The sequence below is a fragment of the Artibeus jamaicensis genome, unplaced genomic scaffold (assembly GCF_021234435.1).
Source record: "Artibeus jamaicensis isolate MK-2021 breed Jamaican fruit bat unplaced genomic scaffold, CSHL_Jam_final contig_354, whole genome shotgun sequence".
Classification (NCBI taxonomy): Eukaryota; Metazoa; Chordata; class Mammalia; order Chiroptera; family Phyllostomidae; genus Artibeus; species Artibeus jamaicensis.
Window position 1 is genome coordinate 21,821,847 of NW_026521803.1, and position 25,870 is coordinate 21,847,716.

Genomic DNA, 25,870 nt, shown 5'->3' on the forward strand with positions numbered 1-25,870 from the left:
CATTTCTACTATTGTTTTATATGGTATTTAAAAAATTCACTTATATTGTCTGCTCAGTGAGTCAACAAATACTTAAAAGTTGATGTCTCAGTGTTTTACTACTTCTATAATTACGGACTTCACCAATACCTCTAACTCAAAAGTATAAATCTGAATTATGGAAGAATTCAAATGATGGAATCTTAGAATTTGGTGTTGAAAATTCGAGGTTATCTACTCTAACATTTTACCTCCAAATTCCTTACTCAAATATTAAATGCTCTTTGCTGTAACTAGTTTGGTTGAATTTATTAAGGGATATAGTTCCAGAGTATGTCAAGATAATTTTACTTTTGGCTAGGTGTTTTTTAAAAATAACTTTTTATTATTTAATTACAGTTGACATATATAATATTATAATAATTTCAGGTATATAGCATCATGATTAAACATTTATATAACTTATAAATAAGTCTAGTACCGACTCAACACCATACATACATATTATAATACTACTGACTATATTTTGTATTCTGTCCTTTACAACCCTGATACTGTTTTTTATAACTGGCAATTTGCATGTATTAAGTTTTTTCTCTTCCCCACTCATCCTTCAAACCACCTCTCATCTGGCAATTATCAAAATGTTCTCTGCATCTATGAGTTTGTTTCTCTTTTGTTCATTAATTTATTTTGTTTTTAGATTCCACATATAAGTGAAATCATATGGTGTTTGTCTTTCTTTGTCTGACTTATTTTATTCAGCATAATACCCTCTAAGTCTAGATGGCAAGATACAATTCCTTTTTTATGGTTGACTAATATTCCATCATATATATTTACCAGATTTTTTAACCCCTTTAAGTTGCTTTCATATGTTGGCTATTGCAGATAATGCTGCAATAATCATATGAATACATAGTTGTTTTGAATTAGTGTTTTGGGTTTCTTAGGATAAATAGTCAGAAGCGGAATTGTAGAATACTTCTTTGTCTCTTACTAGTGCCTTTGTTTAAAAGTCTCTTATGTCTGTTAAACTTTTTACACCAACTTTTTGTTTGCTTGTTTCTGCTTGCATGACATGTCTTTTTTCAACCCTTTGGTTTCAGGCTGTGTGTGTCTTTATCCAAAGTGGGTTTCTTGTATATGGGTCTTGTTTTCTTATCCATTTTACACTGTATGTCTTTGATTGCAGCATTTAATCCATTAACATTTAAAGTAATTATTTATGGGTATGTAGTTATTACCATTTTATTTTTTTTATATTTTGATCTTTCTTCCTTTTTTTCTTTAAGAAATTCCTTCAACTCTACCTGTTAATACTGGTTTGGTGGTGCTGACTTACTTTTGTTTTTTCTTGTTTGGGAACTTTTGGCTAGTTGTTTTGAAAATCTGGTGGTGTTCCCAAAGTATTCAAACTAGTAACTAGTATTTTCCTTGGGTGTTTTGAATTTAACTCATATTGAGTCTATGTGTACATATGCCCACATAAAGAGGAGGCAAATAGATAATATGCCAAATTTAGAGAATTATTTTCACATAAATATGTATGTGTGTATACATGAGTATATGAATATGCATAAAATAGAGAGATGCATTTCTTTGGGAAGTTTAAGTCAGATATGCACACGGTATCACTTACACATACATGTTTAGTTATTATTTTCAAAATCTTGCATCATGTAATTTCATATTCCTCTATATACAGATGCTGTAGCACAATAAATAGAATTATAATTACCAGCAATCAATACAACCAATTCCAGATGGTGAGCAGGATCTTTGAAAAATGGCGATTTAAGATGCTCCCACAAACCACAGAGATATAAAACCCTCCGGGGAAGAAACATCCCAACGAGCTGGTTATTACCACAGAGGAAACTGGAATTGAGTTTCATAAACTTTGCATTGAAGTTGAGTCTCTCATATAAGTGAATGGAAACAGTAGTTAATCCTTATCTAGCCTCAATAACTGAGAAGTTGGAAATTACAATATCTATTTTCTGCTGGGCAATCTGATCCCCACAGTGTGCATCCATTATCCTAACACCATGTTTACCTGAGAATTGACCTCCTTCTCGAAGTTGGCCCTTGATTCAGGGCAAAAGGAGAATCTGTCAAACATCATTAAGCATGATTTCTTCCTCCAACAGGCTTTCAATCTAAGCTGTATTTTACTTGGAATCCAAATGCAGGGAAAGCAGTGGCTCAGTGCCCCACTAGAAATGAGCAATAACATTCAAAAGAAAATTGGAAGCTGAAGATCTAATCATTAACAACAGATGGTTCAACTTGAATCTGATAAACAAGTTGTGTTGTTTGCTTCCTTTCCCTCCTTATCCACTTGAGCTTTGTGCAAGTATGCTTGCATGTGAAAATGCTGGGTCCTACATCAGCAGCATGGATGACTCACCTGATCGAAGGAAAGCTTTTATGGCCAATCTTGATTTTTTTCAACTTGAGATATACTTGATAACCTGAGGTGCAAAGCAGATCCAAGTTCACAGTATACCTTCCTGTTTTGTGTGTGTGTGCATGTGTGTGCATATGAAAGAGAGAGAGAAAGACAGACAGAGACACAGAGAGAGGGACAGAGAGAGACAGAGAGAGAAATTGAGATTGATTGAGTTCAGTGAGGATAGTGTTTCTTAATGTGATCTTCTGAAAAAAACCCCTTCATCTGGTCATGCTGCTGTTCTTTGTCTGATCTCCAGCAAGGGCACTCGCCTTTCTGTAATCACAACTCCAAAGGGTGTTTGTTATGCCTGTCTTGAATCTGCTCTTCTTTTCTTTGTGTTCCATTTTAAAGAATAAGCAGAAGATGGCACTACAGAATATGATGATAACATCATAGGCATAATAGACATGCATATGTGGTCCCCAGATTGTAGCTCCTGGGGAGCAGGTAATCCAGTTTTAGATATTTCACCACTATGCATAGTGGGTATATCTTAAGTACTTTGCAGAATGAAATATCCTCAAAGCATGTAGACAAGTAGTTCTGATGTTCTTATATGTGGCCCATTATGTATCCTTAATTTCCTGATGAGTAGGAGGTAGTATATTTTTAAAATAGCCTTATTATTAACTAATTAGTTCCATAAAGGACTGTAAGACCATGAAGAACAGTTCTTTATTAGATTTTAGTTATTATTATTTTCCACAGTTCCCTTATGTGAAAAATCAGCAGAAGAATCTCTTTATTTAGATGAAGGTACTTACTTCTTACTCTATTTAGCTTAAAAAGGGTGACTGAGTTTCTTCCAAAACCCTGCAGTTACCCACTGGTCATGTATCTGGACCCTCTCAGGTTACGTCTCCTCACTGAGAAGTCCTTCTCAATTCATTACTTATCCAGAGGACACGGTGGTTTGCAGACTTCTCTGTTGGCTTCTCTTGTTCCTTCCATAGACTTCAACCCTGATCGCTAGACATTTATTTCCAGGATTTTCTCCCTATAAAGACATGAAAATGTGTGAGGCAGAAGAAGGATGAGAACTAAATGAGTTCTCTGTCTAGTCTCATGATCATAACAAATTTGAAATACGATATTTTGCATTGCCAGAATTAATCTTAGTATAATGTTTCTGTTGTATTATTCACAAAGGCATGCGGTCCCTTTATTTCATTCCTTTAGCTTTAATCATGTTGCAAAAGAGTTAATTCCATAGATCACAGATTGGGAGGAGATCCTCATAATGTATACATCCAATAAAGGACTTGCATTCAGAATATACATGTCTTCAAATCAGTGAGAAAAAGACAACCTGCTTGAAAACATGCAAAAGACATGAATAAACACTTAAATGAAAAAACCAAAAATCCAAATAATATGTGAAGTAAGTCATTAGGGAAATTCATTTTAAAACCACACTCATCAAAGGGCTAAATCTAAAAAGACTGACAACTGCAGGGGTTAGCAAGGATGTGAATGAATAAACTGGCAGTCATTCACATTGCTGGTGTAAGTGTCAGTTGATCAAACACTTTGGAAGATTGGTAATATCTACCAATATGTGCCTCCTTTATCACTGGACAATCTCTTTCTAGGTATAGTTCAAAGAGAAATCAGAATTTCTGGTGCCATTTTTTTATTCATTTGACTCGTGGACTTGTTTGCAGAAAAGTAGGGGGTCGCTGTCTACACAATCCTGGACTGAGACATTCTTGGAACTCTGCTGTTGAAGAAAGAGTAATACCTGTTCACTGGGGTGAATGAGGAAGGAAATAAGAGAACTGATTTAGGCAGAGGAGGCTTATTCCCACCTAAGTAATTAAGTAGGGCTCAGGCTTTGATGGGGGAAGGTAAGAAATGGTAGTCATTCGGTGTCAAGAGCCAAGAGTACAAGTGCTTGGCAACAGTGGAGAGCACAGGCCCAGAATTTCTGGGCATTTCTCAATATCAAAAAGACTTATAGGCCCTTGTTACAGGGAAGTACACCAAAGTCAATGTCCAGCCTCAGAAAGAAGACAATCAGAGAATTAACACAGTGTTTTCCAGGTCTAGGACATGCCGTCTTGATTTCAGGGCCAGGCCCTGACAGCACCACATTGCTAGTGGGGAACCTAGAGTGCCAGGTAGAAGTTCCTAGGGAGGCAGAACATGTAACCATGGGAGGGGGCTCTTCCTAGTCTTTCCAGACCCCACAAATGGAAATAGACTATCACCCTCTGTCTCATTAATGGGAAAGAAAGGTATACATAATATAGTTATGAAGAATGGTCAGGCCTATTTTTTTCTAAATAGTTTGGGGATTGGACGGAACTCGGGTAGCAGATGGTAGGTTTTCAGTAGGCAGACTTGGAGGGAAAGCAGGGACAGTCAGGAGCTGGCACTGCAGAGAAAAATGTTCTCTATCAACAAGCAGAGAGTCAATACAATACATTAAAAATATAGCCCAAGAGCTTGCCTGCTTTTTTGTTTACTGTGTGTATGAGACTCCAGTTGATTGATCTGAATGCACTGACCCTTGATGGGCTGAATTAAGTTATCAACCAGTACTGTTAAACCATCTCATAAGTCTCAGATGATGTTTATATATGTTACTGATACTACTGATTATGTGTAACTCAACTTCAGAACACAAACTGGAATACCTTCAAGGGAAGAGGAACTCAATGATTGGAACTGGTTACAGTATATATATTTCAGTTTATAATTAATCTTAGAGAAAAGTGTGCATTTCCAAGGACAGTAAGGTTAACTGCCATATATTAAATAAAATATAAAGCTCTACTTTGCTGGGGTTTATCATACTTCTTGATCACTTTTTATGCTATTAATTCATCAATAATTACAAATAAGAGGAACTTGGCTGGGAGAGAACCCAGAGGGATTTTTGTTTTGTTTTATTGTTTTATCCCTTTATTTCTTAATAATAGTAATCTAGATGTATAACTTAAATTTTCAGTAATGATAATTTTTATACTTTTGAGCAGTAATTGAATAATTAATTATTGCACATACACAACATCAGTGGGTCAAGTTCAATAACTCATTAAAATTGATTATTTTTTGTATAGATATTTGGATGTCTTAGTGGTAAATGCTGAGCTCCTTGAGGAACAGAAACGAGTCTTTCACATTGTCTTACTCCCAACCCTAACATATTGGCTGAAACATCAAATGCTCTCAGTGATAATAAAAAAAATTAATGACTACTTATGGATGACTGGAGTATTGTTTCCAAGTCTCCCTGCTGCCTTCAAGAAAGAGGACTATGTATTCCTGCTTGCAGTACTTTTGCTACACTTTTAATGCTGAGATTGGCCATAAATCTAGCTTTGGCCAATAAAATGTAGACAGATACGACATTCTGCTTCTGAGCAGAAGCTCTGAAAGACACTGTGGGGTTTCACTGACTCTTGTGATCCTGAAAAAAGCCTTCAGAGCCAAACAGGATCCCACACAACTTGCAGCAAGAGATCTGCTGCTGGTATGTAACTTGAGCAGGAAACACCTGTGCTATTGAAGGCCACTAGGATTTTACACAGCTGATGAATATACTCCAGTCATCAACTGGTTGGGCAGGTAAAGTGTGTCACCAATTGAGCGCCTAGCTTAACCCAAAGCTGTGTTTATCATTGTTATTTATGAACTCGAATAAGCAGTTTAATAGATTCCTCCCACTTTAGAACCTTATTTTTCCATGTATAATGTGCACTCACATTTTGGCCCCAACTTTCAGAAAAAACATTTTGTTTTAATTCAATTTTTATTTATATATAAAACTATCATATTCCAGGGTATTATTTTGCATACAGATATCATTATTGCTTTCTAGAGTTATACTTTTAATGCATAAGCATATATAAAAAATTAAAAACATTTATATAGGTATGGAATTAGTAATACTCATCTATAATGCACATCCTTATTTTTCTTTCAAAAATGTGGGCAAAAAAGTGAGCATTGTACAGAGCAAAATATGGTAGATTCAGAAGACAATTTTTCTTACCTAAGTGAGCCAAAAATATGACCTAACATCAGTATTTCAGTCAATTGCCTAGGCCTTAGAATATACAGTAGGTTTTCATGTAGAAGGAAAGAAAGGTTGGGACTGTGTCAGTTGTATCGCCCAGGAAGTCTGTAGTTAGGGTTTAGTTATCAAAGGATAAGGAGACTGCAATATACAATGGGAATTTGTTCATTTTTATTTATTTTCTGGTTGTTTTTCATAGATTCTTAGCAAAGTTGCTCTGAAAAGCATTGTTCATTCCCCTACAATTTTGATCAAATCATACAAATAAGAAGCTCTTTATTTCAACCCAATTTTACTGCTGACAGTAGAAGAAATTTGGGTCTTTATAGAAGGGGTGCTTTAGTCTGCAAGTAACAAAAAGCTCAAATCAAAACAGCATAAAAATTATAGCGGTAAATAAGCTAGGTGACTGAAAGTTTAAAAATCAGGTGGGGTCTATTCTTATCTTTTCTTTGATGCCCTAGTTTCTGCTGCATTTTGCATGTATTTTGGGGGCTGAAACTTTCTTTCATTGTGTTATTTTATTTAAATGGCACCAAACAGGACTAGAACAGTATTCTTTGTATAAAATTAAGAGTTAAAAAAGAGCCCTGGCTAGTGTGACTCAGTGGATTGAGTGCTGGCCTGTGAACCAAAGGGTTGTAGGTTCGATTTCCAGTCAGGACACAGGCCTAGGTTATAGACCAGGTCCCCAGTAGGGGGTGTGCATGCAAGAGGCAACCACACATTGATGTTTCTCTCCCTCTCTTTCTCCTTCCCTTCCCCACTCTAAAAATAAGTAAATAAAATATATTTGTTAAAAGTTTAAAAAGAAAGTATGGAAACTGTATGGAATTTCCTAAAAAAATTAAAAATGGAACTTCCTTTTGACTCAGCAATTCCACTGCTGGGAATATACCCTAAGAATCCTGAGACACCAATTCAAAAGAACTTATACATCCCATTGTTCATAGCAGCGCTATTTACAATAGCCAAGTGCTGGCAACAGCTTAAGTGCCTATCAGTAAATGAGTGGATCAAAAAACTGTGGTACATTTACATAATGGAACATTACACAATGGGAAGAAAAAATGTCTACATTTTGGGACAACATGGATAGAACAGGATAATATTATGCTAAGTAAAATGAGCCATTTGGTGAAAGACAAATACCATATGATTCCACCTATAAGAGGAATCCAATGAACAAAATAAACTAATGAGCAAAATAGAACCAGAGATATGGGAACATGGGATAGACTGACAGTGACCAGAGGGGATGTGGGAGGGGCATAGTGGTGGAAAGAAAGAGAAGGATCTAGTCAAAGAACATGTATGAATGACCCATGGATCTGGACAGTAGTATGGGGGTTAGCTCCCAGATTGGGGGGTGTGCTTCACAGAGGAAGGCAAAGGGAGAACAATGGGGATACCTGTATAACAATAAAATTAAAATAAGTAAAAGAAAGAAAGAAAACAAAATAAGCTTGGAAAAAAATGCTACCCTTAAATTTTGGTATAAAATCTCTCAGTCTGATTGGTATAACTTCAGTCAACTCTATTCTCTCCGAATCATCATGCATGGAGATATCTTGCACTGATTGTCTGAAGCTTGGATGACTAAACCCATCTATTGATAAGAAGGTTAAGACTGTAGTCAGCTTTCCCTGAACTGATAGGCTGTGGGGGTGATCAAACATATTGGTGGTTCAGTTGGTATAAAGTATGGTGTCATGGATGCTGCATAACTAATTAGTAGAGTTCACGCTCCTGGTATGGAGCAAAACGCTGAGCCTTAGAAAATCAAATAGATGTGGTAATAATTTTTACTTTATTCTTCCAAAGTTCTCCTGTTTGCCTTCATAATAAATCACACATTCATAAACTAATACTAAATGCATCTCTTTAATGTCTTCTCAGTATGTCTACATTTTCATATCTTCATGCTTATATTGTTCCCTCTGCCAGAGATGACTTTCTGTAACAGATCTTCTTATGTGTATATAAGTTCTATATATCCTTCAAGGCCTGGTTAAATCATCTCCTCCTTGTAATTCATCCTAATCAGTTCAGACCACAGTGATCTCATCTTCTTAAGATCCATATAGCACTTGCAGACTACTAATTAATTAATCAATTAATTATATACTGTCCTATGGCATAATCAATACCTGAAATTGTTATTGCTTACTGTTTCATTAACCTTTTTTGTGTTATAAACCTTGCATTTCACATTTCACTATGAGATTTGACTTCTAAGAAAAGAGACCATGTCTTTTTAATTTCAGACAGTTTTTTATAATTCTCCACTAAACAGAATGCATAGTAAATTTGCTTTCATAATTTTATTAACACTAGAATCTGTAAAAGTGCAAGTTTATGTAAGTGCAAATATATAAACAAACCTTTGTTATTCCAGCCTGGGAAGACAGAATTTGAAAGTGAAAGTAATTTTCTTTTATTCCCTAACATGCTTTGAACCAGCAATGTTCATTTATAGAAAGGTGTTCTTACTATGGCAAAGGATGCATCTTAGGATTTCCTCAGGTCTAGTTATTTCTACAACTGAGGTCCAGCGTCAGTCAAGTATAATGGACTGAGTTTTGGGGGTTGATTTTGAAGAACATCAGGATCTCCCTTACTGAACTTTATCCTCTGGCTCTGTAGTCATGGATCATAACTGAGTCTTAGAGTTGCTTTCTATGGTACAGTGAATTAAAAAAAAAGTTGCGCTTTTTATATGTGAAGCAAGAAGCAACAACTTGGACTTCATTAATTAATTCATTCATCAAATATTTATTGATCACCTATCATTTCCTGACTTGAAAAATAAAACAGCCATATCTCAAATCTAAATATTCATTTAATGCTCAATTATTCCATCTCTCAAGATCATGCAAGGAGAATATATCAAAAAACAGAATCTGAATTTTAGGTTTTATGAAGTCCCCTTGGTCCCTTATAACTTCTTCCAAATTTCTTGATAATCTGCAGTTTGAATGTTCATGATGGCTGTTGGGAAACTGGCTGAGTCTGTGGCCATGAACTTCAGCAGGGTTGGTTGTCCTACTCACCTTTCTTCCCTACTATATGTACAAATGGGTGTAGCCATTTACCTGACATTATTAGCTAATATACCCAGACAGTGCTCATTCCAGTGACTGACATGAGACTGTCATTTTGATTCTAACTCCCTGGACCTACTTAGTATCATAGGCCTTCCCCCACCTGAATGTTTTCAAGGCACTCCCATCCGGCGTCTCAGTCTTGGAGGACTCTAGTTGTTTCCAGTCTGTTTTCAGTATTAATTTGACATAATTGATCTTGGAAAATGCAATTAGACACTGTGAATTATTCTTTGTCAATTAAATATTTAATACAGCAGGAACAATGAAGATCCTAAATGCACTGAATTAAAATCTTTTTGCAGAAAGCCAAAAGAAATGTGGTACTATTTTTTTCCAGAAGTGAGAAATATCTGTAAAGAATGCAATAAAAACAAGAAGTATTTTAACTTAATTTGTCAGCAAAATAATAGATATGCCTGTACTGCTCTGCTACAAATCAATTATTATAATAATGAAACTTTATACAAGTTTACTTTTATTTAATTAGTTAAATCTGTATGTGCTATAATTGTTAATGCAGCAAACTCTAAATGATGAAATAAGGTTAACAGCAGTTCCCAAAACATGTATATTTTACAAATGAGGGGAAAAATCACAGCAAAATACCATAAATAATATAAGAGACAATATACAGTATTAGCTTTGTTAAGAACTATTTTTGAATGAAGAGAATGGAAACAAGAAAAAATAACTTTCCCTGAAGAGTTCTCTCCTTCTTCCCAGTTTACAGGTATTTACATCATGGATGATTAGAACTGAGACTTCCAATGCAGTAACTACTTTACCCCCAATTTTTTTCATTTTTAAATAAATATCTTTATGCTTCTAAGAGATTTGCTCCAGGCCAGCCTAGCACCTAGATAGTTAGAGAACTGAAATTAGAACCCTGCTTTTATAAAGTCTCAGACAAGGCAGAGCTCTTCAATTTCATAATGCTCCTTCCCATTCTCTAGTAATGATTATGAAACATACATTCTCTTTGATTCTCAGAAATTTCCCCCTATGGCTAACACAATTTGCTTGATATGTGAGAACATAGCACAAAATAGAAGTTGCATTGAGTCACAGGGAAATAAAAATCTTACCCTGTTTTGTGCTACAAAGTACAGCTGATACTTTGGATGCTGAAGGGTGATAATTTAAACAAAATTGACACTGTGGTGGTTTTATGGATTTCTAATGTGTTTCTTCTTTGGTACATTGGACATATTGCTGCCTTGGCTTCTGCTGCATCTAATAGTGAGGTCTGGAAATTTATACAAATCAAAAACTGCAGGTTCCTTCTTCAGAAGGCAGGCAGGCACAAATATTTTTTTCTCCCATATTCAGTTTGCTTGCTTACTAAAAACTATGTATTTCAAGAAGAAAAGGACATTTGGTTAAACATTGATTTAATGCCCTTTAGTCTTTATTTTGCTGATGGTTTATCAGGTGGTTTCTTGAGTTCCTTCACATTGTGATTAAATAATTGTCTGTGTTTGTAAACTTTATAAAATGGGCCTGTCTTGTGGAATTGAAGACCGACTGGTGTGAAAGGTCACATCTGGAAGAGAACAAACACAAACATAATGGTGCAAATAACAACAAGGCCAAGCTCCTAACCACTAAAACAAAGAGAATAAAAAATCCACAAGTGCAATAAAAGTGGAAGAGCAAGGCAGAGTTTTATGCACATTTTCTTGGATCAGTTGACTATTTTGCCCACTGGATATTGCTCTCATATTTTTCTGTACGTAGAATACAAGAAAATGATCCTGTTTCCCTCTTGGCAGCCTAGTGCAGAGAAGGAGGTAAATGGAGTTGTATCTCTCCATTCCTGTCCCATCTGTGTACTTCTCTCTTTTGCTGTTATAGTTTCTGTCCTCTAGAAAAATTTATATTATCGCCAGAACATGCAGTGTACAAATGTTTCTGTCTTTGGGATTTTATGAACAAAGACAGTAATCTCAATTGGCAGTTTTTAAGGTTGCCAAAACCGAGAACATGTGATCTGACCATGGTTTTCTTTTTCATAATTTGTAAATCTAATGTTTACATTAAAATTTCCTCCAGCATATAAACATTGAGGGTTAGACTTTTAATGACTGCATATACTGGAAGAAGTAGGAATAGAGTCCCATGTAGGTAAGTATCTCAGGAGTTGTTATCTGGATGGAGCAGCTGTGGTGAGCCCCTGACTTTCCTGTGGGAGGAGAATCCCAAAATGCAAATGAAGGGATCTCGGAAACAGTGTCAGGTGAGCACCTGCTGCTTGCAATGGGTGTACACCATACATTCTAGCAAGGGCTCATTTTTGTGAGAAAATCCAACCTGTCTTTGGCCTGTTATTCTCCATCTTTTTGTGACACTTGATATTTACAAACTAATATCAATTGTAATTATAATGCTTTCTGTTATGATCCACTTAACTATTTATGAATTATGGTCTGCCACAGATATTTTGATACCTTGTAGGAGAAAACAGGCAGAATATTTTAAACTAGACTTGGTTCAAGAAAATCTGAATGGGGTAGCCACTAATTTTATGTTATCCAACAATGGATGTTAATATGGTTCCATTAAGGTTTTGAGGCAGCTTACAAGAAATGAAAAATATAAGTCAATAAAAATGGGTAATATAATCGTAGTAAAGGGAAAACAAAGCATACAGTATAGCCTTCTAATGTTTGTGGAGAAGATGGTCCAATTTGGCTCCAGGCTTCTTTGCAGTTCAAGCAGAGGGACTGGGCACAGTGCATTTGATACACATTCATCAAGTATGTGTTGACTTACTGGAACTGATTAATGAATTATGGTTGAAATGTTATTTGCAATGTAACAAAAGTAAAAATCAGATCAAATAGTTTTGTATGGTGTTGAATACATCTAATCTGGTGTATTCCGTGATGTGTTCTCCTTAAGTTCCAAATGCAATACTGAGTGTAAGAGGCTAGCATTGCATCAACAAAGGTCATCCATTGCATTAAAAAATGATGCCTAAAATCAAGGCCTTCTCAGGAATCCAAGGGCTTACGTATAAGTGAATAAAAATAAATTTTTCTAAAATAAATTTGAAGACAAAAAATTGTTAAGAAAAAATAAAATGCACAATTTAAAAATAAACCATAAAAAAATAAGCTTCAAATAGATTTTTGTTGTTGTTGATTGTCTCTTCCTTCTCAAATGGACTGAAGATTTTGATTGAATTGACCTCTCAGAATATCCAAAGAGCTACTATTTCTCTGTGGTCAGGCAGAACTACCTGAAGGTGATTACTCCATTTTCCTGATGGTATATTGTAATAACAGCCTTTATCTCCTGGAGCATTGTAAATTTATTTTTAGGGGGTAGTGACTTATATAAGCGTTCAGATAAACTTGGAAGAGAAGAAAACGAGAATGTGAGGAATCAAAAAGTGGTCAGGGGAGACATTTCAGAGGTTTTCTCCATTTTCCAACCTCATCCGCTCTTAAAATAATGAGTGACTAGAAAATTGTCATGTGCCTGAGAAATCAGAGATTGGTAAGTTCTCAGAAGCTTAGGTTTGGGTTTTAAATTATTTATTAACTAGCCTGACACAGGTTGTTAATCACTCATTATCCATCTTTGTCTTTGAGAAATGTTCTCATGTTCTCAGCATCTTCATTTCCAAATTTGTAAATCTGAGATTTAGAGAAGCTGCACTTTCTTCCTAGAATAATATTCAAATTGTTTAAAATAATAAATGCTGCTATAGATATGGAATCACCAATCCATACAATCACCCTGTTTGGAGAAGTCTGTATTCTAGAAACTGGGTACTCTTTATTTAAAATTTGGGGTATTTCATAAAACCTCTGAGCAGAATTTGTGTTTATTCTTTTCTAATGTTAAGTTTAAATAAGACTCAAAAAGCAAAATTTTAAATGGCATTTTAGATGACTGTCTTATCAAAAATTGGCAAACTAATGATGTGATATCCTTTTAGCCTTTCTCTTCAATTAGTAAATACTGCACTTGTTGAGGAAATAGCATGCTAAAGTACTCTGCTCGGTGTGAGGAACAGGGGAGTGAAGATTGGTTTCAGAACCTTCTACATTAAAGGTTCTCTCTCACCCAATGATTATTGAGAGAATGGGTCCTCCTACAGATTTTGGGTAAGCTTGTCTTCTAAATCATACAAGACAGGACTGACTATCAGACTCCTAAGAAATCTGAGAATAGGAGGTTTTTGTTGTTGGTTTTAAACATTGGTGTTAGGGAAGGGAGAACTGATAACTCCTTTTTGAAAGATGCGTATTATCTCATCCATCTAGGTTTGATAGTTTTATATATACTGTACTTGTGTGCTATGCATACCTATTGTCCCATGTCAATTCTCCCATTATTGCATTTAACACAGCACCGGCTATTTACATATCTGTTGATGTGTAGGACGGGGATGCTGGGGAGGTGGCTTGAATGCTCCATGAAAAATGAATCATTTTCTCTCTCAGCTTTTGTTCTACCTTCTTTTTCTTGATCACAGTAGGTTACTGTGTCTTTGTAACATTCCTGAAAATGATGAAGCTGTGTGTGTCCAGGATGCTCATTTGCTAGTTTAAAATCAGGAAGCTCTCAGTTGTGAATGTCATGCATATGTATGAGTGGGCCAACTGTTGCTCCTCCTTCCTTTCCTTCCCTGGTGGGCGACTCCTTCTGAGAGTGCTACATCTGCTTTCCAAAGCCCTTTGTGGAGTAGATGAGGGAGAGGGAAGGAGTTCTCTGTTATTTTGCATTGTCACATATCAAGATATATCTTTTTTTTAATGAATCCTGGAAAGATACGCATCTTTGTCATTCTTTCTGATTCTTCTCCTCCTTTCTGTCGACATTGCTTTGTACCCCCATATGAGCACATGCTACATCTCTTCTTTTTTTAAAAGCAAAAATGTGAGAATGGGAGGCAGGAATTTGCAGTGGCAGATTTTTCAAAGAATACACTTCTCTTCTTTTTTTTGTTTTTACACTCCAAAGACATCCCACATACACAGATGTGACAACTTTTTTTTAAGCTAATTTGAGCAAATGCCTGTCTGGCAACGTACTCTGGGATAGTTACACTTGCCCAAACTGAAGTTCTGCTTTTGTAGAGTTGACACTGATGACGTGTTATTACTGCACAATCAGAACAGAAACACGAGGAGAAAGAAAAAGAAAAAGACATGAAAATGAGTATGCATGGATGTGTTTTTGAAGATCTTTGTTAATTGGACTAGAATAGAGGTATTTGCCTAAATGCAACTCTGATTTTGTAAAAATAGCTATTTGGGAAGCATCTGGCATTGTCTGCACTTCTTTGTTTTCCTTAGGGAAGACCTTCCCCAAATGCAGCAAAAGGAAGCAAATATAGTGTCTCCAGTAAAGATTTGGATGTGGGGGAGGAAGAGGGAGGTGGTTCCCATTGCTAAATTTATTTTTAAATTTTACCTTTTCCACTGAATGTGTACTTACTTGTGTCTAATTGAGCACATTGTTCTTTCAGAATAGGTGCTGTGTGAACTCATGGTATATCAAGTAGTAAGGTTGCTAAATTGTTTGATGAGGGCAGGTGAAGGCTTTGTGGAGGGAGAAGAAAGCAACCTTTTTTTCTTTCTGGATTGTATTCCAATTTCAAGTCATTCATTGAACCACTATACTTCTTCTTTCCCATCTTGCATTTTCTCTCTTCTTTCCTTTATCTTCTTGTTCATCCTGTAATCAATGCAGCTTATCTTTATATTCCTACTTCTTTAATACATTGGGGGTTATAAGGAATGCATAATGCATTTGGGGGGGGACATAAAGAATATTATATGCTGCTCTTACCCTCAGGAGTCTGCTGCTATTTGGGAAGACATGATATATATGCATGAAATGTTGAATCAAGATTCAAGATTTGAATGGCAATGTAGGAATATAAATCAGATGAGCAATAAAGTACTATCAGCTTTTAGTTGGGAAATCAGTACAGACTGGATGGTCAGAAAGAGCTTTGTTAAGTTTTTTCACTCTCTGAAACACAGCACTGACATACACTTTCTGGTTTTATCAGGTTAGTTACCCATGATGCCTTGCCTGTTTATCTTCCTAAATGTCTCCAAAATATTACTCAGCCTTCAAAGTTTTGATTAAACGTTATCTTCCCTACAAAGAACTTTGTGCGATTTGTAGTCCACCAGCATCTTTCCATGAATTCCTTTATATCAGTACTTGTGTACCACATAGTATGCAATACACAACATATATAATTTGTACTTGGTTTTGTATGTACAAATTTAGTCCCTCCTCTTCTCTACGTATTTCTGTTGTTCAAAGCCAAGGGCTCCATTTTGTACTTCACATACAGTTCACAGCACTAAACACATCACTCTGACCCACCCAGTTGTCCAATGAGTATTGACTAAGTTGGTTTATAGCATGGAGACCTTGAACAGATTCCTCTCGCTAGGGTGTCCCGCATCTCTTCCAGATCTAATATCCAATGCAGCTTTGTTTCTATAACTTGAAGCCAAACCATTCTTACAAATATTTTGGGAACAATTCCTGTTTTTAGTGATCACAATAGAGATCAAAGCAGTTTCGAGATGCACGTTCTCACGGACTTTAATGGCCAGCAACACTGGACACCGCTGGCAGCAGCAGGGTTTGCCACCACGTGGCATCTGTACTTTTAGATGGGTTAACTACTTTTGAAATGTGTAAGCCGATCTCAAATTGAGCCTTTAAGCTCTATTTTTTACTGTTTTATTTTAAAGCCATTTCAAAAGCCATTCAATGGCGGGCAGTGTAAGATTATCTCAATGCGCCTCAGGTTCTGTCGTTTTAGAATCCCTGTATTCATACTCATACGTTACACAAGCGCACGGGAGTCTGCAGAAGGTGACCAAGTTCAACCTTTCCTTGCAGACAGCTTGTCTTTCAGATCAGCACCCCAGTTTTCTCATCTGTGCCTCACGGGCTCAAATTCTGTTTGGCAAAGGAAGCAGAGCAATTGTGATTCCTGGGAGAGTATTTAAAACGACAGTTGCTGAAAGGTTACAGCAAAATCTATTAGAAAAGAAAAGTTGAGGGAAATCAGGTGAGCTCATAGAAGAAAATAAGGAAAGATTGGCTCCCTTTTGGGATTAGGTCTAATTAAGGTGAGCAAGCAGCTGGGCCTGTTTGGAATAACAATTGTGCTAGCATGTCACTTTTTTCTGCTTAGTTGAAATTTATATAGTTTGGGAATGGTGGATATAAGAAAATTAGAGCTCATTTAGAATCTGTTGAAAGGACAGTGTACCTTCATTATTAGTTTTGCATCTGAATTTTCCTGGGGCAGTCCTCTCTCTGTTATAGGTAATGGATTTTTCCCCAGATGTAATTGGATGAGTTTAATTTTTTCTTTCATTACCTGTCGAGGAGGCCTATGCCCCTACTTCCCTTTGTGTTTTATTAGGATTGTAACCCCTATTTAAATAAAGGCTTTGATTGTGCTTATATATGTTCAATCAGCACTTTCTGATTGAATAGTTCTGGTCACACAATGCTCTCGCCTAGCATTTTTTACTAATTACATTTTCACCCTGGCTAGGTATGAGAAACCTCTGATGGTGTTTGTTTGCTGCTTTTGATTATGCGGGCGATTTGGTCTATATGTGGTAATATTGGACTCAGAAAATAGATTGTCATACTTGAATCCTACTAGGTTTGAAGGGTGACTTGATTGGATCTTTCTTTTTATTGAAGGGCTAGAAAGTCAAGTCATATGCTGGTAAATATTTAGCAAGCAGTTCTAAAAAAATGAAACAAACGAAAAAGTCTCTGATTTATAGCTTTTGCTAATTCCCATGGTGTAAATACTCCTGCCATGTTTGATTTTACTATGACATGATTAGACGAGGAGTTGGGAAGAGATATGTGATCTGACCTCCAGAGCTGGTGCATGGGGCCCCAGCACACCAGAGTCTCAGCCCCATTCCTGCCCCCGAGGTGACGTACCTTACCATCTTCACATTACAATTAAGATGGATGCCAGTATGTAAGCTGATTCAAATAGAGGGTGGTTTCAATGATTTATATGTGGGAATAACATTCATGTTTTGTCATTAAAGGCATTTTATATGTTTCCTGAAAAAATATTTTAATATTTATACATTTCATTCTCTTCTAGTATATAAACAAGAATCTTAGTAGATGTACTATACTAGGAGTCAGAGCATCTTAGACTTTGTCCCAGCCATCATGAATGGCCTCTGTATCCTCGAAGAGCCCATTTAATATCAAGACATCACCAATTTACTCATCACTTAAGGCAAAAGAACAATGGTTCAGTTATAACCCCTCATAGAAACCATCTCAGTTTCACCCAGATGGCATTACATTTTTTTTCCATTGGACCTTTATGGTATTTTATATTTATCTGTCCTAAAGCAGATTTATAACTAGAGACTTAAGTGATAACATGTTTGTATATGTTATATCTATAATATAACTTATATTGGTGGATTTTAAGAGTCTGTAAGGTAGAAGCCACACTTTATTCATCTTTAAATATCCCTCAGTATTTAGCCCCAGAACCTGAAGTATTCCATTATTTGTAGGGAAGGACTGAGTGATCGACTGCCTTCTCTATTAGACAAGGACATTAGTGTGCTAACATGAAATAATTCAAACTAAAAACTTAAAAGAAGTTAAAAACTGTTACCAGTGTTAAATATTAATTTTATTTTTCATAGTATACATTTTCTAATACTGGTTAATGATTAGAATGTGGTAACTATGCTACTGGGTTTAAACAGGTTAAAAAAGTTAATATTCATTTTATTCTTATCTTTCCTACACAACTACATGAAATGACAAATTTCTAAATAGCTGAAGAAAAATAAAACTATTTCAGTTAGTTTCAATAAATATTAAGCTATAAGTGCACTGTAAATGCAAAAGTGTGAAAAACACATTCTTCTGAGTTGGAGGTATAGCCCTGGGCTGAGAAGTTTTTGCTTCCTGGGTCAGTCCTTTCTTTCATCACGGCCTCCATGGTTGGTCAAGTGCACAGACTCTTGACTCAGTCATGATACAGCATGCTAACAGTGCTGTGTTGTGATGGGGTCTGTGGCTAACCAATGAGGAGGCCAGGCCTTTCCTTCTGACTCTTGTCCCTCCACCTTGTTAAGTTTCCAATTTTTTCAACAGAAAATAGCTACTTTGCCACCCAGTAGCAGGTAGAGTATATATAAGAAAAGAATCTTAAAATATAAAAAATGCTGTAAGAAAATAGCCTCAGGCTTTAATTGTGCTTGTTAGGCCAGTGACTAATCTTTAGGCAATATATCTAACTATAAGTGGTCAGTATAATTTAGGAGGCTGTGGTGGTTTCAAAGGGAGTTGAGTCTACAGTGGCCAGTCTCTAGCAAGAAGATAGACTGAAACAGTGCTGACATGTCCCACTTTAAGCCAAATGAAGTATGAACAAAAGTCACTCAGTACATTGCTAAGTTTAAAAGAAAGAAAGAAAGAAAGGCTCACTTTCCCAAAGCAAAGAGAAAGTGGTGAGGATAAAATGGGCCAGGAAGAGCTCAGGTTTTAGATTTTAATTGACTTAGAGATGGCAGAGACAGTGCTATAGGCCTGAGATAAATGGAGAATAAGAACTAAGAATTTCTAAAATAAACCTAGGACCCACCAGCAGCAACCCCAGGAAGGACGTTGTTCACACTGTTTAGATGAGTAAAATGTAAAACATAATTAAGCAAGAATGAATTTTAAAGTGAAATAATTTAAAAGATTTATATTGGTAAATACTAATACCTGCCAAAGAAATCTTGTGTAACTTTCTTGATATCAATCAAAACCCTTTGTATTAAAAAAAAGAACATTGTTAGGTTAAACAAGGTCATTATATAATTCTAAAATATTCAAGTCATAAGGAATACTTTATAATCCTGGACAATATGCCTCAAAATATATTAATTAAAATGGACAGAAATATGAGAAAAAATGGAGAAATTTAACATTGAAGTTGGAAATTTGAAACATAACTTCCTGAAAAATTGATGGGTTACCAGAATAAAAATAAATAGTAAATATGGAGATGACTTGTATCACACAGTTTCTAAGTTGATGAAAATAACCGAAGTATGCAGTGCTCCTATTCATTTTAATGGACTGGCCAGTATAAAAAGGAAGCCATGAGTAAAACAACCATTATAAGTTGTTTGATGATGAAACAACATATTTGTTCACAGATGCTATAGTTTTTGGCATAGAATATTCAAGTGATGAGAATATATAAGCAATCTGTTAAAACTAGAAGGAGACTTCAGCACAATTACTAAAGTAAAAAAAAGATCAATATAAGAAAAATTAGTGATTTCCCATATACCAGTGATCATTATATGCTTTAATTTCTAAAAAAATAAAAAATAATTCATTCTATTAAGCACCCAGAAATAAATCTATTTATAAAAACAACTTTGAAGTTACTGAAGAAAATAAAATAGTACCAAAGTCACTGGCCAAGGTTTGTTAAAGGAGATTTATAATATGGCAAAGATGGAGACTTTTTCATAAATTAATTCATAAGTAGTACCCAATTTCCATTGAAACTTCATATTGCTTTTTCAATGGAATCAGGCAAGCTGATTACAGAATTTATTTGAAAAGGGAAAGGACCAAGGAAACCAATACTGTTTTGAAAAACGTTAAAATAATAATGCGGGCTTATCCCACAAAGACTTATTCCAAAGCAATAAATAGTAAAAGAGTTTGGTAGTTATTTACCAGCAGAACAGAATAAAGTGCCAAAACATAACCCTATATATAATAGGAACTTCGTATATGACAAAGGAGGCATCGCAGGTCAGTGTGGAAATCTCAATTTGTAGAGAAATAATTAGGTTGTAAAGTTGACTTTACTTGCTGAAGAATTAAATCCTAACCAGGTAGATTAAAATACACAAGTAAATTGAAAAATTAAGAATTTTAAGAGAAAACCTAGGAGAAAACCTTCTTGATGATATCAAGGCATAGAAAACTTTTAAATAAAAAGGAAAAAAATTGTACATTGCAAAGTAGGTGCCTTCTAGAGAAACAAAAAAGGCCTGGAGTTTAAAAAAATGCTGCCCACAGGTGGGAGCAAGGCAGTGGGGGAGCATAAAGATGGGTCCAACCTGGAGGGATGAAAGAGACAGATTGATATTGCAAAGGCACAGACAGATATTTTAGTTTACCTTAAATAACATTCTCAAATGATTATGTATGGATTGATATATTAGTAGGCAGAACACATAACAATATTCAAAAACCCCTAAGAAAGGTGTTTTATAAATAAGTAAAGGACTTCAACAAGCAGTTCAGAGCAGGGGAGAAACAAATAAACTACCTGTAAATAATAGAAAAAAAAACACTCAAAGTCAGACAAAGAAAGACAAAGACAAATATCGTATAATTTCACTTCTGTGTGGAATCTAAACAGCAAAACAAATGAACAGACAAAAGAGAAACAGTCGTCGATACAGAGAACACACCGTGGGCTGTCAGAGGGGAGGGAATGTTGAGGGGATGGGGGAAAGGGGTGAAGGACTGGGCCAGACACATTGGTAGTCATAAAATAGCCATGGGGATGTGAAATACAGCACAGAGAACTTGCTCAATAATATTGTGGTAACTAGGTATGGTATCAGTGGGTACTTGAAATATTGGGAGGACCACTTAGTAAAAAGTGTGTGATTGACCACTGGGCTGTACACCTGTAACTAATACAAAATAATGTTGAACGTAAACTGTAATAAAAAATGAAATTAAAAAAACACCCACTCAAATTCACCAGTAATAAGGTGGATTCATTTATTTATTTATTTAAATATTTTGTTTCTTTATTTTTAGACAGAGAGGAAGGAAGGGAGAAAGAAAGGGAGAGACACATCAGTATGTGGCTGGCTCTGTCATGCCCCCTACTGGGGACCTGGCCTGCAACTCTGTCATGTGCCCTGACTGGGAATTGAACCAGTGACCCTTGGGTTTGCAGGCTGGTGCTCAATCCACTGAGCCACACAAGCCAGAGCAGCTTTTAAACAATTAAAATTTCAGATAAACAAATGTAGATAAATTTGGTAGCCATGTGTTGATGAGAACATTATGACTATAAATTGCAAATGCAGTATAATTTGATACCATTTTGGAGAGCAATCAGATACAATACAGAAAAATCAAAATTGCCTGTACATTATGATATATGAGATGTGTCTTGAAAGTATCCAGCCATGCACTATGATAAATAAAATAGAGACACTTATTGAAGAAGATACAAGAGAGAAGAAACATTGTACATGGACAATGACACCTTAATCCCCTTCAAAGTAGGCACCTTGGGACCTCACACAGTTCTAATTGCTATCACCTGCCCTGTCATATTTTCCTGAATTTCATCAATGGTCTGAAATCTCTCCTTTCAAAGGTGCTTTTAGTTTTGGGAAAGCCAGCGGTTGCAGGGCACCAAATCTGGGCTTTATGGGGATGAGTCACCTGGGTGATTTGATGTTTCACCAAAAAAAACTGCAGGTGACGTGATGCATGAGCAGGCATATTATCCTGATAAAGCTGCCAATCACTGATTGCCCATATCTCCAGCCTTAAGAATCATCCCAATAGTTCCCATGGAGGAATGTTGAAGCTTAATGAAAAATTTATGTAGATTCTTTGCTCTTCTTCCTCACTTATTTTGAATGTGATAGCCACACAGTACACATGTTCACTCAGTGGTGTCTATTGCTCCCACTGACGAGTACAGTGAAGTCATCATTGTTCATGTATGTGCATTCCAGCCATTCTCCCTGGCTGTCAGGTTACATCAATGTTATGTCAATATCATTCTCATTATGTTAACAATGGTTGGACTTTTTCCAGACAGACCTCATATACATTCCACTTCCTCATATATTTATTTAGGAAGCAGTTGAGAGTGTGATCAAAGGAATTCATACAAATATGTTTACTGTAACACTATGTAAAATTGAAAAATAAAATGGGGTGCCACCTTGCTTATCAATCTGATAAAGGATACATATCCAACATTATTTTTATAGTGAAGCAGTGTATGAATGATCTGGATCTCAGGTGGAAAATACGAGGCCCTCCACCTTGTTTTCTCTAGCACCTTGTTTCCACCCGGTGATAGCACGGAGCTCCTCGCCCCTAGTTAGGGAGTAGTTACATTTATGCAGTCCTGAAATTACATTTGGCCCTTTGAAAGCAACTGTGAGGCTGATGTGGACCCCAGTGAAAATGAGTTTGACACCCCTGACATAGATCAACTCATATGAGCAAACCTAAAGTACATAGTATTGAGTAAAATAAGTTGATAATATATATATAAATTTTAAACCAATGAACCAGTACAATAATAAGGAAATATTTATATGAAAGATTATCAAAGCAAGTATGATGATAGATATAGATATATAGATATAGATATATTAGCTTAAGTATAGTGATTAGCTTTGAGAATGGTGAAAGAATGAGAAAGGTAGGTCTCTGGGCATGTCTTTGTTCCATTAAAATTAATAAGGGGAATTTTATTTTTGACCTTAAAACTCATGTTCTTTTACATGTACCATCATGAAGAATCCAGCAATGACTGACCTTACTTTTCTTCTGTTCTCCTTATCATGAAGAATGGTCTTCAGAATGACTGGTAAGCATGGACATCATGGAAGCTTTTCAGAATTACACAGTAAAGTGCTGGATCCTGGATTTCTTTATCTGAGGCAAGGATCATTCTAGAGCTTCTATGTTAAGAGATTATATTTGGGACCTATTTGAATACCATCAGTAACAGGGGACTCACCATTCACATAAACATGCTCAGCCTTGAATAGTTTATTAGCAATATATTTTGCTCAGAGAAGATGTGACTTGTATTCTCTATATTTGGATTCTTATACTTTCTGGGGGAAAAAACAGGGGAAGTACTACATGTGACAGCTCTTCTGGTATTTGAAGTTATATCCCTTTGGGTTTCCTTCAACCTGCTTTGCAGCAGACCATACACCTCCTTGCAGATTCCTTGCTGTTCTCTGTCCCATGCCAACTGTCATTTGTTATGAGCATTTTCTAGAAGAGGGAAAGACGTCCTGTGCAAAGGGGTGCACGACACTAACTTTGGTCAGCCAGTCCCTTCCTACACTTTGCTACCTAGAGCAACGTCTCTGGCTGAGCACATTTGTGTTTTGGCTCTGATACTTCTTCACCCATCATGTTATTACCAAATGACTTAGCAGTGGGTTGTTATGGGAGATCTCTAGGAGAAAAGCTTTAGCCATTGCCATCCTATTGTGCATACAAACAGTCTACATCCCTCCATACATATTTATATGGGCAGGAGACTTGGGTGATTTTTTTCTTATCATGAATAATTTTAACACTACAGACATTGCACTTTGAATCAACAGCTAGTTTCAGAGAAATGGTATTGCAGCCAAAGAAACTTTCTGACTAAAATTAGTTACTTTTCATATTTAACAAACTACTGCCTGCCGCATTTCCTGTGATCTCGGCTTTCATCTTCCTCTCATATGGTCACATGGAACAATGACTCCTTCACTTCCATGTCTATTTTCTTCTTGGCTTCTCTAAGTGTAAAACGTGTAGCTCCTCCTGCCAAATGACTTTCCAGGGCTGTGCCTAGGAGATGCCAGCCCAGCTCATGCTCACACTCTTGCTCATATTATCCTCAGACTTCAGTGGCTGTGAGTTCCTTTGCCCCTTGCATGTGTCTAAGAAAGGATATGTGAGCTTGACATAAAAACAAATAAATGAAAACACTGTGGGGACAAGAATTTAAACAACATCTCTGGGTACAGCTTCAGGCAGAAAATGTGTTGGTGATTTTCAAGAATTATATCTCATTTAATCCATATAACATTTTGTGTTATGGTAGTGATTACTTATGTTTACGGGTGAAAAGTTTAGGCAACTTGCTCACAGTTTACTGATAAATCCTCTACTATGATTGCCTCATTTGATCCCATGGAAGGTAGGCTGCTGTCTTAGCGTGGCTGTTATAATAACATGTGATAAACATGGTGGCTTAAATAACATACATTCAGTTCTCACAGTTCTGGAGGCTGAGAAGTCCAAGATCAAGGAGACAGCAGATTTAGCTCTTGGTGAGGGCCATCTTCCTGACATGCAGATGCTGCCTTTTGCTGTGTCCTCACACAGTAGAGAGGAAGAAGCTCTGATGTCTCTTGCTCTCCTTAAAAGGGTACCAATCTTGTCACTGGTTTCCACTCTCATGACATCTTCTACACCTACGGACCCCAGTGTCAACACATTAGGGGTTAGGGCTTCAGCATTTAACTTTGGAGAGGACATGAACTTTCAGTCTAAAACAACCGTGTTCTGCTCATTTTAGTTCCAGTTGTGCCTGTGCTTCTCTGATGATCTGTTTGGAAGCTTTATACTTCCAGTGATAGGAACTGTCCTAGTTTGCATGAATCACCTGCTACAGACTGAAAATGCAAAGAGAAAGCACTGGGTTAACAGAAATGATGGCATCCTGCTTTACAAATGAGCTTTTCGTGACTCTGGTTGGTGGGTGAGAGAGGCAGACTGAGAATTTTACTAAGGAAACTTGTTTCAGGCTCCAGTTCTCTCTCCTCCACCTTCTTATCCAGCCTCTCAGCTTAGCTGAGAAGGGCCCTTCGCTAACATTTTCCATTCAAGTGTTTAACACTTAGAGGGTGTGGGGTACAGGGTTTAAAATACGGGCCCTAGGATCTAAGACTCTGGTCTCAAATTCCACCTTTACTCCATACTAGGTCCATAACTCTGCACATTGCCTCATCTCAGACCTTACTTTCCCTGTCTGTTAATTGGGGATACAAATAGTATCTATTTCAGGTAATTGTGGGGAGCACAAAATATGTAAAGATGTTAATTTAGTTGGAAATATTAATTTATTCTGAATGGAGGCTACAGTTTAAGCTTGCCCATTGAGTATGGGATTCTTTCTGCTGCCATTCTCATGGTTCTTACCATAAACATTTGATGTTTTATAGCATCTCATTTTATTTACATGTTAAGCAACAGGGAAATTTTCCCAGAAAGTTTTGTGCTATTGAAATTCATCCTACATGTCTAGAGGATGGTGCTAGTTATTATAAATTTATAGACTTACCTGGAAATCACAATCAGAAATACTGAAATCTTCATCCGGCACCATATTTTTGCTTTCTTAACCTCCTTGTTTGTGCAAAAGGAAACTTGTTTTACTGAACTTTGGAGTGGGCAAATCAACAGACTGACAAAAATCCTGATTATTTTTGGGACCTCAGTTTTTTC